The 11,732-nt window shown below is 32.4% G+C and overlaps 1 long non-coding RNA gene across 1 annotated transcript; it reads right to left on the bottom strand.

The window, feature by feature from the left end:
* Positions 1-586: 586 nt before the first annotated feature.
* Positions 587-4,071, bottom strand: LOC130234240 (uncharacterized). Its single transcript, XR_008838284.1, has 7 exons — positions 3,985-4,071; positions 3,731-3,836; positions 3,450-3,586; positions 3,313-3,373; positions 3,053-3,163; positions 1,591-1,715; positions 587-1,353 (listed from the first exon to the last, which is right to left on the bottom strand). It is a non-coding gene; the product is annotated as an uncharacterized LOC130234240 (long non-coding RNA).
* Positions 4,072-11,732: the final 7,661 nt, after the last annotated feature.

Below are 11,732 nucleotides of genomic sequence, written 5' to 3'. Positions count from 1 at the left end.
GTTTACTCATGTTGCACCATTTTATTTTCAGGATCTTTAATATTACAATTTTATCATGAAAATAATATTAAATAAAATAAAAAAAAAAAAAATCACAGTGATAATACAACAGAGGAGACAAAGAAAAATCTAATGAAAAAATATGGTACAATAAGCAAATCAAAATCACAACCATAAGACATTGCAATGTCAAACAGCTTGTGCTGCAAAATATGCTTCATTTCCAAAACATAACGGGTGATTCTATGATTTGTGCACATTTATAAGCATAAACATATTCAACTAAACGTTAAATGTTTCCAATGCAGCTGTAATAAAAAGGATTCTTGTTAAGTTTCTCAGCCAACTCAACACCAACTTTCAATTCATTCAAGGCCACCTTTTTTACCTGGACCTAGGGTTGCACGATATTGGAATTCGGTACCAATCAATATTTCAAAAAGGTTTATTTCTGCTAACATTTGAGTGCTATTGAGCAAATTCTTAAACAGCACTGATTTGCCACTGTGTTCACATGCTCAACAGAAATGATTGTGATTGGCAGAGAAGCTCATCAGTTTACCGAACTCACCGCTGTTTTACTGAGTGTAACCACAGACACAGGGACATTGGAGCGTTTTAAAGCCACAATTCATCAGTGCACCGCTCATATGTCAGCTTATAGACAAACAAGCTGATCGACGTGACTTTAAAACACTCCAGTATCCCTGTATCTGTGGTTTCACTCAGTAAACAGCGGTGGGTTTGGTGAACTGATTAGCTTCACCGCCAATACTCATTTCTGTTGAGCAACTGAACACAATGACAAATCAGCGCTCAAATGTTATCGGGGAAATGGACGTCTTTAAAACTTCAGTATAAATTGGTACCGAATTCCAGTATTGTGACAACCCTACCAGGACCTAATTTCATTTCATTCGGAACAAATGTTTGCCAAATATAAGCCATTTGGCACTGGTTTTTCTTTGACAAAGTATTTGTTTTTAAAGATTTTTAGCTGCATTTTGAAAACATATGCTTTCCTGTAACAGTTGTCAAATTTTCTGCATACAACTGGACTAATGCACCATAAAATTATGCTTTGGCAACAAAGTATCATTTTCAGGAAACAAATGCTTAAATAAACTGAGGTGGTCCATAATCAAATGCTTCAAATAAATGGTGATTCCATTGGATATAACGGTAGAAAACATCATGTTGACAATCTGAAGCAATAAAATTAACAAATACCAGTGATGATCATTAGTACATACAAGATCTCCAAACATGATGGGCAGGTAGAGCAGTAAACACCAGATATGGCTGGAGACCCTCTCTGATGCGATCCAAGTGCCCTTGAATACTGGTAACTGTCTGCGAAAGAATGAAATACAAATACCAATGTGATTTAACAGAAAAAAGTAAAAATATAGCATGAACAAACACTTCAACTAGAGTTTCTGTATACATACTTCCAAGAACTCCAACAGATTATTAATATGTTTGTGCCATGTATAAAAATAAAAAAGCACAATTCTGAGTGTGGGTGTTCTTGAAGAATAGTTCAAGGTTATAGAGCTTAAGAAAGTGCGATTTGATCAGTATCTTTACCTTGACAAATGTCACAAGGCAATCACATGTATGTCCAGCTGAGATTTTTCCTGGTCTTTTGCGGCCTTGGCTGGAGGGTAGCAAAAGATGAACCAGTATCAGGATTGACAAATCACTGTCTCAGCCTGAAAAAACAGAAAACAAAATAAATTATTTTTAGGGCTTTTAAATGAGTTTTTTTTTTAGTTTAAAGAGATTGAATATACCCTCCTTTTTTCTTTTCTCACTTTCCCTTGACATAACTTCACACATATATATATATATATATATATATATATATATATATATATATATATATATAAATATATATATATATATATATATAAATATATATATATATATATATATATATATATATATATATATATATATATATATATATATATATATATATATATATATAAATATATTTATTTATATATATTTATTTATATATATATATATATATATATATATAAATAAATATATATAAATAAATATATATATATATATATATATATATATATATATATATATATATATATATATATATATATATATATATAAATATATATATATATAAATATATATATATATATATATATATAAATATATATATATATAAATATATATATATATATATATATATATATATATATATATATATATATATATATATATATATATATATATATATATATATATATATATATATATATATATATATATAAAGAAATACTTAAAGTGATAGTTCACCCACAGTAGAACATTAAAAAAGATTGTTAGATGAAGTTGTCTTCCATGACTATTCATATAATGGCAGTCTATGGAGATGGTGTTTGAAATTAAAAATAAACACATACAAACAAATCCCAATTAATAACTATGGCTCCTGACACAATGTTTTTGTGATGCGAAACAATCAGTCCGTATAAAAAATTGAGCATCATTTGTAATATTATTAGCTTTATTCCACAGCCTGGTAAAAGAGATATCAGCCATGTGCAAATGTAGTCAGTTTAAAGTTCTGTCACTTTTGATTACAAAAGTGCGAGGGAGCACGCTGGCAGGAGGTCAGATGATGCTGTTTGTTGATAGATATTGGTAATTGAATTACCACCTCTCACACATTTGCATAACGCATAAATAATATCTGTTTGACCATGCTGTGGATTAAATTTAGTAATACTTTTGAAAAATATGTTTAATACAATGTTTGAGAAATAACAATAAGACTAACATTAAACTTTATTTTCGCACGTAATAGCCAGATAATATCATGAGTTCAATATCAAGGTACATATTCTTTACACATTTAATTATTTTTACTAATAATAATAATTTTACTTAATAATTTATCATTACGTTTAAATTTGATTGAAGGAAAGAGTATTATGTCTTTGTTACAATCTTGTTTAAAAACGTAAATAAATAAAATGAAAAATCTACAGAATCGTGAATCATGCACCTCTACATCTAGCACCTGTTTGTGTTATCGTGGCCTTTTCAGCCTCCCGTCAGATGCATCTTTCTGCAGCGTTTTAATCCTCCAAGCCAGGTGTCCACTTCCATCTTCTGGATTGTAGTAATGTTCCTATAACCAGAACATTACACAGATCTAGTAGTTATACATTTATAATAATAAAATAGATCATGTTTACTCTGTAATAAAAAAATAAAATTATTTTTAGAGTATATTGTCCTCCTGTAAATCAAGAAGACTGAGAGGTAACAAGTACTTACGTAACCAAGCCTGCTCCTCAGGTTTGCATATTCTTTCTTCAAACGTCGGGAAGGACTTGTTCTACACATAAACATAAACTAATTATACCCCATACACCATAAACACAAATTTATAAATTACCTTATGAAAAACTTACCCATGTTCATTTGTCAAATGTGCAATTAATATTTTGACCAAGTCATGTCTCCGGCTATCTGACAGACTTTTGGTACGAAAGTATAAATTTATGATCTTCTCTCCTCCAGGGCTGTTCTTAAGAATACCCTCAATCATCTAGAGGGGGAATATAATTTTAAGCATATATGAGAAATTAACAACTGATGAGTGTATAGTAGTTAAATATCTTCAATATTTAATCATTTTATATATATACTATATATATAAATTTAAATCAGAGGCTAAATGTGTAACTCCTACTTGGCCAAGTTGATGATCTGTAGATCCTTGTTTTCCTCATCAACCTCTGTCTTTAAGTCATCAAAGACCTTTATATTCAATGTAGGAAGGTCAAATTTCCTGGCAACTAAAAAGACACAAAATTGACAAACGCCAGCACACTTAAAGTAAGAGTTATATTTACATATTATAATATTATACACATATTACTTTCACAAATAATTTTCAGAGAGAAACATATTATTAATGCAAACAATGTGAAAGATAGATCTTACCACATTCCAAAATGTTTGAAAGGTAAAAGTATTTGAAGAAAAAAACATTTCTTAATTTCTTTAAACTTTGCTCTGACAACATTGGTGTGCATCCTAAAGAGACCAGAAAGACAACGTTAAATATCAAGTGATAACACAGTTAAAGGTTGTTCTTTAATGATCCACATAACATGACTGATATTTTTTATTGTTATTATTTTTTTAATTCAATCTAATACTAAAATTGCATCATATTCATTAAATGGTCATCTTAATATCCTGTTTAAAAAAAACAGGAAGCTATACACCCAATAGAATCTCATTCATTTTTATGTCAAAATAGATGCATTAAAAAAAGAAATTAACAGAAACAAACTAAAAAAAAGCTTCTTTTTTTACATGAATTTATTTACATGAATTAACCAAACAAAGTTACATATTTAATGTGTACAGGGTAACCTGTATACTATATAAAATTAACATTAAATTGCTGTAACAGCCCATTTCAAACCTTATCAGTCCTAGCCCTGCCCTTATTTTTTCTTTGCTACATTTGAGTTATGGTAAAATATTGCTCTTGTAAATACTTATCATTTCAGTAATAAAAAAAGAAATTACATGCAACAAACATTACATTACTACATGCAAAAAACACTGACAACTTTCAGATCATTATAGTGTTTGAAAAAAAATTAATTTTGAATTGAAACATCCACGTTCTGTATTCATATGGCAATGAGATCGGCGGTTAACTTTCACTCTTTATAGAGTCAAATACATGTGACCCACAGCTCGAGCAGCCCTTCGACTAGTTTCACGTTAGTGGACAAAGATTTGATAGACACTTAACTATTCTCACTGGAATCAACAAACAATTTTAATCTATATATTGGCAGAATTCGATTCAAGATTACTCTTAGTTCTAACACATAACGTACAAATGGCTTTCATCGATATATTTGCGTCTAGCGTTAGCTCTTTATAGAGTCAAGTACATGTGTCCCACATCTCGAGCAACGCGTCATCTAGTTTAACATTAGCAGGCAAACATTTGATAGGGACCCGAGTTAACTAGTTTCCTTGTTTTCAATTAACGTTCGTATTCGATTATATGTTTATCTTAAGGTCGCAAGTTCCCTGAAACATCTCAACGTCCGATGACCATTAGAAAGGCGTTCCACACGTCCGTTATAGTTGAAAAATATACACAAAACGTAAATATATATATACTACTACTACAATGAATATTAAGAAATTGTAATCTTACTTACTTTACATCCAGCAGAAGCGTATCTTTCCTTCGAATCCAGCGGCGATCGACAACCGTGACGACGTAACTTAATGGCGGAGTAGAAACTGCGCGAGAGTTTAGGGTAAAGTGAGAAACGTCACGACGTCCCCCACACGCAGTTCAGCGAAGTGGACAGCAAAATTGTCATCTGTGCTGCAAATATTACGAGATTTTCACTGCTTTGCTAAGCTTAAAACAATTTAATCAGAATATAGACTGTGTATGTTTAGGGAGCGTCTATAAAGTTCAAACCAAATTCGAAGCGACTTTCATTAATAAACCTGACTGTTAATTGTTAGGTCTTCATTATAGCTTACATTTCACGGCTGTATGACTGTAATTATATTATATTATATTATATTATATTATATTATATTATATTATATTATATTATATTATATTATATTATATTATAATTGTAGTTCTTTCAATGTCCACAAATTGTGTGATGTTTTCATTTCATTTTCATGTTTTCCTTAATGGTACAGGAGGACTCTGGCAAGAGTGTCACAAATACTCTGTAAATTTGCTCTCACTCTACTGACACATTTTACTCTGAACACTCAAAATAGAGCAAAAAGAACTATTTTTGAGTAAAAAAATTATAACTCTGGAAAAATGACTCCGGAATTTTTCCTGTGTGCATGTCGAATCCTTATTCTGAAATTTCTTCTTTTTTCTCTCTTCGTTCCTCTCATGCCTCCCAAGCGATGTCTGTTCAGCACAGAGAGAAAATGAGACAGCAGGTCTGGTGAAGTTCAGACATGGTTTACTAATAAAGTCCCACAGAGCTTCGTGACCTTTTCAATATTCTTCCTCAGATTAGTTGAGGGGAGAGAGAGGTGTGCTTGGATTGCTTTCAGATGTCACTTTAATTCACACAGAAGTGCTGCAAAAGCTTTTCACAGTTTCTTACAGTTTATTAGTTGTGACTCAAACATTTCACAGGTATGAAATGATAGCTTTTTTTCAGGGAAGACAAAGTTATTATGTCATCACTGATCTTTAAGGTTTAAGTGGTCTAGAGAGCCATTTGGGTTAAGCTTTAGTTTAGACCTCCCTTTCGTTGACTGTCTTAGATAACTTTGACATATACAGTAGCATTAGTATTAGTAGACTAATAATTTTGACCTTAAAATAGTTAAAAAAAAATTAAAAATCTGCTTTTATTCTAAATAAAATAAATAAGACTTTCTTTAGAAGAAAAAAAATATTAGCAGACATACTGTGAAAATTTCCTTGCTCTATTAAACATAATTTGGCAAATAATCAAAGACAAAAAAAATTCAAAGGGGGGCTAATAATTCTGACTTCAACTGTGTGTGAAGACGGAACATTTTCTACTGTATGCACCATTTGATTTGCACAATATGTATGTCTGATAATATATGATATATTTTAGGTTGCCTTTTTAAAATCTGGCATCTATTTCCAATAGATGAAAATTCAACTATGGCTTATTTACTGAACGAGTAGTGATCGACCACCTGCTCAGAGCTCTCCGCTGAAAACTCTGCTGCCCCGTAAGTTTGAGAAACCCTACCAGTCTGGCTAGCCTAGTGGAAGCCATCGAGCTGGCAGATGCTTCGCTTGTATTCAAACACATATACAAACATGATACACTTTATACATATACAAACATGAAACACTATATACATATACACACATACACAATACACTCTATACATATTCACACATTAAACACTTTACATATACATATGATACACATAAAACTATACATATACACACGAAATAAAACATATGCACACATGACACTCTATACATATACACACAGACAATACACTCTATACTTATACACACATGATACATCTGGGATAGAACTTCGGTCTCTGGCGTGAGAGGTGAGTCATGTAACCACTGAGCTACTGGGAGTTGTTGATACACCCCATACATATGCACACATGACACTCTATGATACATGTAACATATAGACACACATGCACACCTATACATATACACACACATGATACACATGCACACATGATACACTCTATACATATAGACACAAATGATTCACTCTATTCATAGGCAAACATGATACACTCCATACACACACACACACACACACACACACACACACTCCATGCATATGCACACGACACTCATGATACACTCTATACATATAGACACATACACACCTATACATATATACACACACACGATACACTTTGTACATATACACGATACATACACAATACACCTATACATATACACTCTATACATATACACACACAATACATTCTATACATACATGATACACATGATCCATACATATGCATACATGATACACTATACAAATACACACGTGATACATTCTATACATATACACATAAATGCATGCATAAAAACTACTCAATTACATTAATTTTGTGTATTTGTGATTAATTAATTCATACCACTTTCTGTGTCATAACACATTTAATTATCTCTGCAATTTTAATCTACATGTTCTGGATCAATTTAGAGGATCACACACACTCAGACAGTGGGAGAGACGGAGCAAGCTGTGTTTCTTCTTTTGCTCGAGAAACCTCTGGGAGATTAATCTAGCACCTGAGAAGAGCCATGATCAGAGACTCGGAATTTCACACAAGGCAATTAAGAGAGAAAATTAGGCACATTTAGAGCCACTCACACACAGCAGACGAGTCCCTAATGGGTCCCTTATGGTGGGAAAAAAATATCCAGGGTGTCTGCAATGACAGTCCTGCTCCATGGACTTTCTTTGATCACAGCTCTGCATGGGACATCTGTGTATTTGTTTGTGTGTGTTCAGATTACTCTCGGTGACACCTCAACAGCAGCAGATGTGAGATGTGTGGAAAAAGACAGATTTGTATCAGTGCCTCGGGCCCTTTAATAGGCTAAGGATTTTATGTGTAGGGAAAATGGATCAAAGGCTGTGAAGATCCCCATCATTGTGGAGCAGTGGAATATATATATATATATATATATATATATATATATATATATATATATATATATATATATATATATATATATATATATATATATATATATATATATATATATATATATTCAGAATAATGTATCTTCAGGTTTTTCATAGTATTTTATGTATACTAAGAAGAGATTGCACATACTGCAAAATGTTACAAACTGTAAAACAGCAGGAGGGAGCTGTTGCTGGAAAGATGTGGTTTCAGCAGTTCGGGTGGAAGTTAGTAAATTATTATAACAGAGAGGAACAGTGAAGGTGAAGGTTTTGGAGGGTCATTAGAAAAAAAAAAGATGTTTACTAAAATAGTGCAACTCTAACACAGCTGACATACTAATGTGTAGGTAAGGCAAGATCTTCTCTTAAGGTTCATACTTAGAGGGAAAATGTGCTCAATGCATTATAAAGCTTGAAGCATTAGAATCGGTGCTCAGTATCAGCCGATCACCATGACAAGGAATCGGTACTCTGTATCAGCTGTAAAAATCCTGATCACAGCATCCCTAGCTTTGACGCAACGACTGATCTTGGTAAGTCAGTAAATACACCATTAGGAAAAAGAAGTATACTTATGTAAAGGTCAAGTGTAAAAGTATACATTATTTAGTAAGTAATTAAGCCCAAGATACACTGCAATGACAAAAGCTGCACACTTTGTGGATGAAATGATATAAAAATAAATGTAACATTTTAGGTGTACAGTTGTACAGTTCAAATAATTAAAAGAAACAAATTAACACCATGACTCCTTGTGTCAGTCTGAACAGCCGCGCTGTGGCTATATATTCTCATAATTTTTTAACACTATAGTTATGCAGTGGCACAGAGTTAGACCTCTTTCTTGACTTCACACAGAAACAGCAATGCATGCGGCATGACATAACTTTGTTGCAGAGACGCGATTGGTTAAATGCCAGCAAAGTAGAACACGGAAGCAGCTTGAAGCGGAAAGCGCGAGTATGTGGTAAAGTCTAGGTAGGATACGCACATCAATATAGCATCATTTTTGTAACACTGTATAACAATAATTCATCTTTTTACAGTACTGTGACGATTGGCTTTAGGGTTGGTGTAGACGTAAAAAAAATTATTGGGTAATTTAATAAATAACATAATACTCTGTACAAGTACTGTTTTTACATTACCGTGACAGTTGGGTTTAGGTTTGGGGTAGGGGAAGAAGTTAATAAAATACAATTAATGGGAAATTTAATGAAGAATATAAATAATTGTCTTTAACTTCCGGCCGCAGCATCTGATCTAGCAACAACCCAAGTATGTCTGCAGTCTGGAGGTATTATAAAGTTGATGGTTGATGGTTGCCGGTTCATTCCACTGTTGCAATCCCAGATTAATAAAGGGACTAAGCTGAAAAAAAATGAATGAATTATTAATACAATATAATATAATAATTTATTTTCCTTCTGCTTAGTCTCTATTTCTAAGGTCACCACAGCAGAATGAACCACTAACTATACCAGCATATATTTTACGCGGTGGCTGGTTTGCAGCCGCAACCGAGTACTTGGAAACACCCATTCGCACTCATTCACACACACACACACACACACACACACACACACACACACACACACACACACACACACACACACACACACGCACACACACACACACACACACACACACACACACGCACACACAAACACACACACACACTATGGACAATTACTCAACTCATCTACGGACCATTTTAAGGGATGTAAACAAAAACCTTGTTCCCAACGTATTTCTACGTCGTAGTTTTACATTTTTAATTTCTATAGCTTTCAAAAATCCAAGAAGAGACACATATTGATAAATAATGGTATAATAGCTTTCGTAACAGTTTGATAAGATATCACCACATTGAAATGGTCTATAGCGCATGTTTTTGGACTGTGGGGGAAACCTGGGCTACAATATAATATAATATAATATAATATAATATAATATAATATAATATAATATAATATAATATAATATAATATAATATAATATAATATAATATAATATAATATAATATAATATAATATAATTACCAGGACTGAATCAGATTGTACCTGCTTAGATCATACTCTTTTTTCTAACCACCCTGCCTTATTTTTTTAGTTTGACATTCTTTGTAAATATTGTACAGTATGCAGTCATATATTGTATATAGTGTGCTAGGACATACATAACATTCCAAATCCTCCACATAACACACATACAATAAAAATGATGATGTAGACTTAAATTACTCCAAAACAGCATTTCTTTATGGTGAGTCTATAAGCTTTGAGTGGGCCTCTGATGCACAGGGACTGATGCAACGCGAGTGTGATGATGAGCCGACAGTCATGCCTGTGTTTGGCGTCTGACACCTCGGTTTCTTTGAAGTGTTGTGAATCGGTCTGATCGGTCTGTTGTGAATCGGAATGATGCTGCACTGGGAGAGATGCTGACAGCTGCTGTGTTCCTGCTTATCACAATGCACAAACATATGCATGAAGAAACAAACAGCACCATGGACAGAGACACACTCCCTACACCTCACAGCTGTCCTGTCTGATCATCACATTCTGTATCGCCTCAGCCCGCCAGCATAAAGTTGCATAAATTATTGTTTTGTTTTCATCAGCCTTTATTTTTATTTTGTATTAAACTCAGTATTTAGTGATGCTTATGCTGAAAAAGGGAAAGGTGTTTGGAGATATTTATGCTAAAAAATATATTAAATACAAATACAGTGCTCAGCATAAATGAGCACACCCATTTTCAAAATGAATATTTTTATCCATTTCTCATTGAATATTTGTAATATATATTGGTGCATTTGAACAAAACAGATTCATTAAACAGATATATTTATTAATATAATATTTTAGTCACAGAACATCTTTAGACATGGAAAGATAATACATTTAAATTCATGCAAATATTCAAAAAAAAATACAACCTACATTTTAACAATTTTTTATCTTTTTTGTTTCTTATTTTTGAAAATTTTATTTAATATTTTTCCTTAACATATACATTTGGGCTACTAATTTTTGAACCATTATTGTAAGTTATTTTGTTTGATAAGCTCAAGATTTGGCTTCAGTACCAGCCTGATCTCACAAGAAAACGTAAGTATTTTACGTTTTGTCAGTTTAGTGGCTAATTCAGTTCAGTCGTATGAAATTGTACGATTTTAAAAAGGAGGCGTGGCACCTATCCCTACCCCTAAACCCAACCGTCATTGGTGGATGAGCAAATCGTACTAAATTGTACGAATTAGATCGTACGAATTAGCCACTAAATCAAAAAGTTACAAATTGCAGTGAGATTGTGTTGTCAGTACTGACAACACTAATGCATATGCACAAATATAATATGTAAAGCATTCTATAGAAAATATTAATTTAAATGAGATTTGTGAAGGGTGTACTTATATATGCTGAGCACTGTATATCAATAGACTATGAATAGAACAGTAAACATTCTTTATTTGTTTGGTGTATTTATTCATTCATT

The sequence above is a fragment of the Danio aesculapii genome, chromosome 8 (assembly GCF_903798145.1).
Source record: "Danio aesculapii chromosome 8, fDanAes4.1, whole genome shotgun sequence".
Classification (NCBI taxonomy): Eukaryota; Metazoa; Chordata; class Actinopteri; order Cypriniformes; family Danionidae; genus Danio; species Danio aesculapii.
Note: the sequence above shows the minus strand (reverse complement) of the source record. Positions and strands in the feature narration are given on the sequence as shown.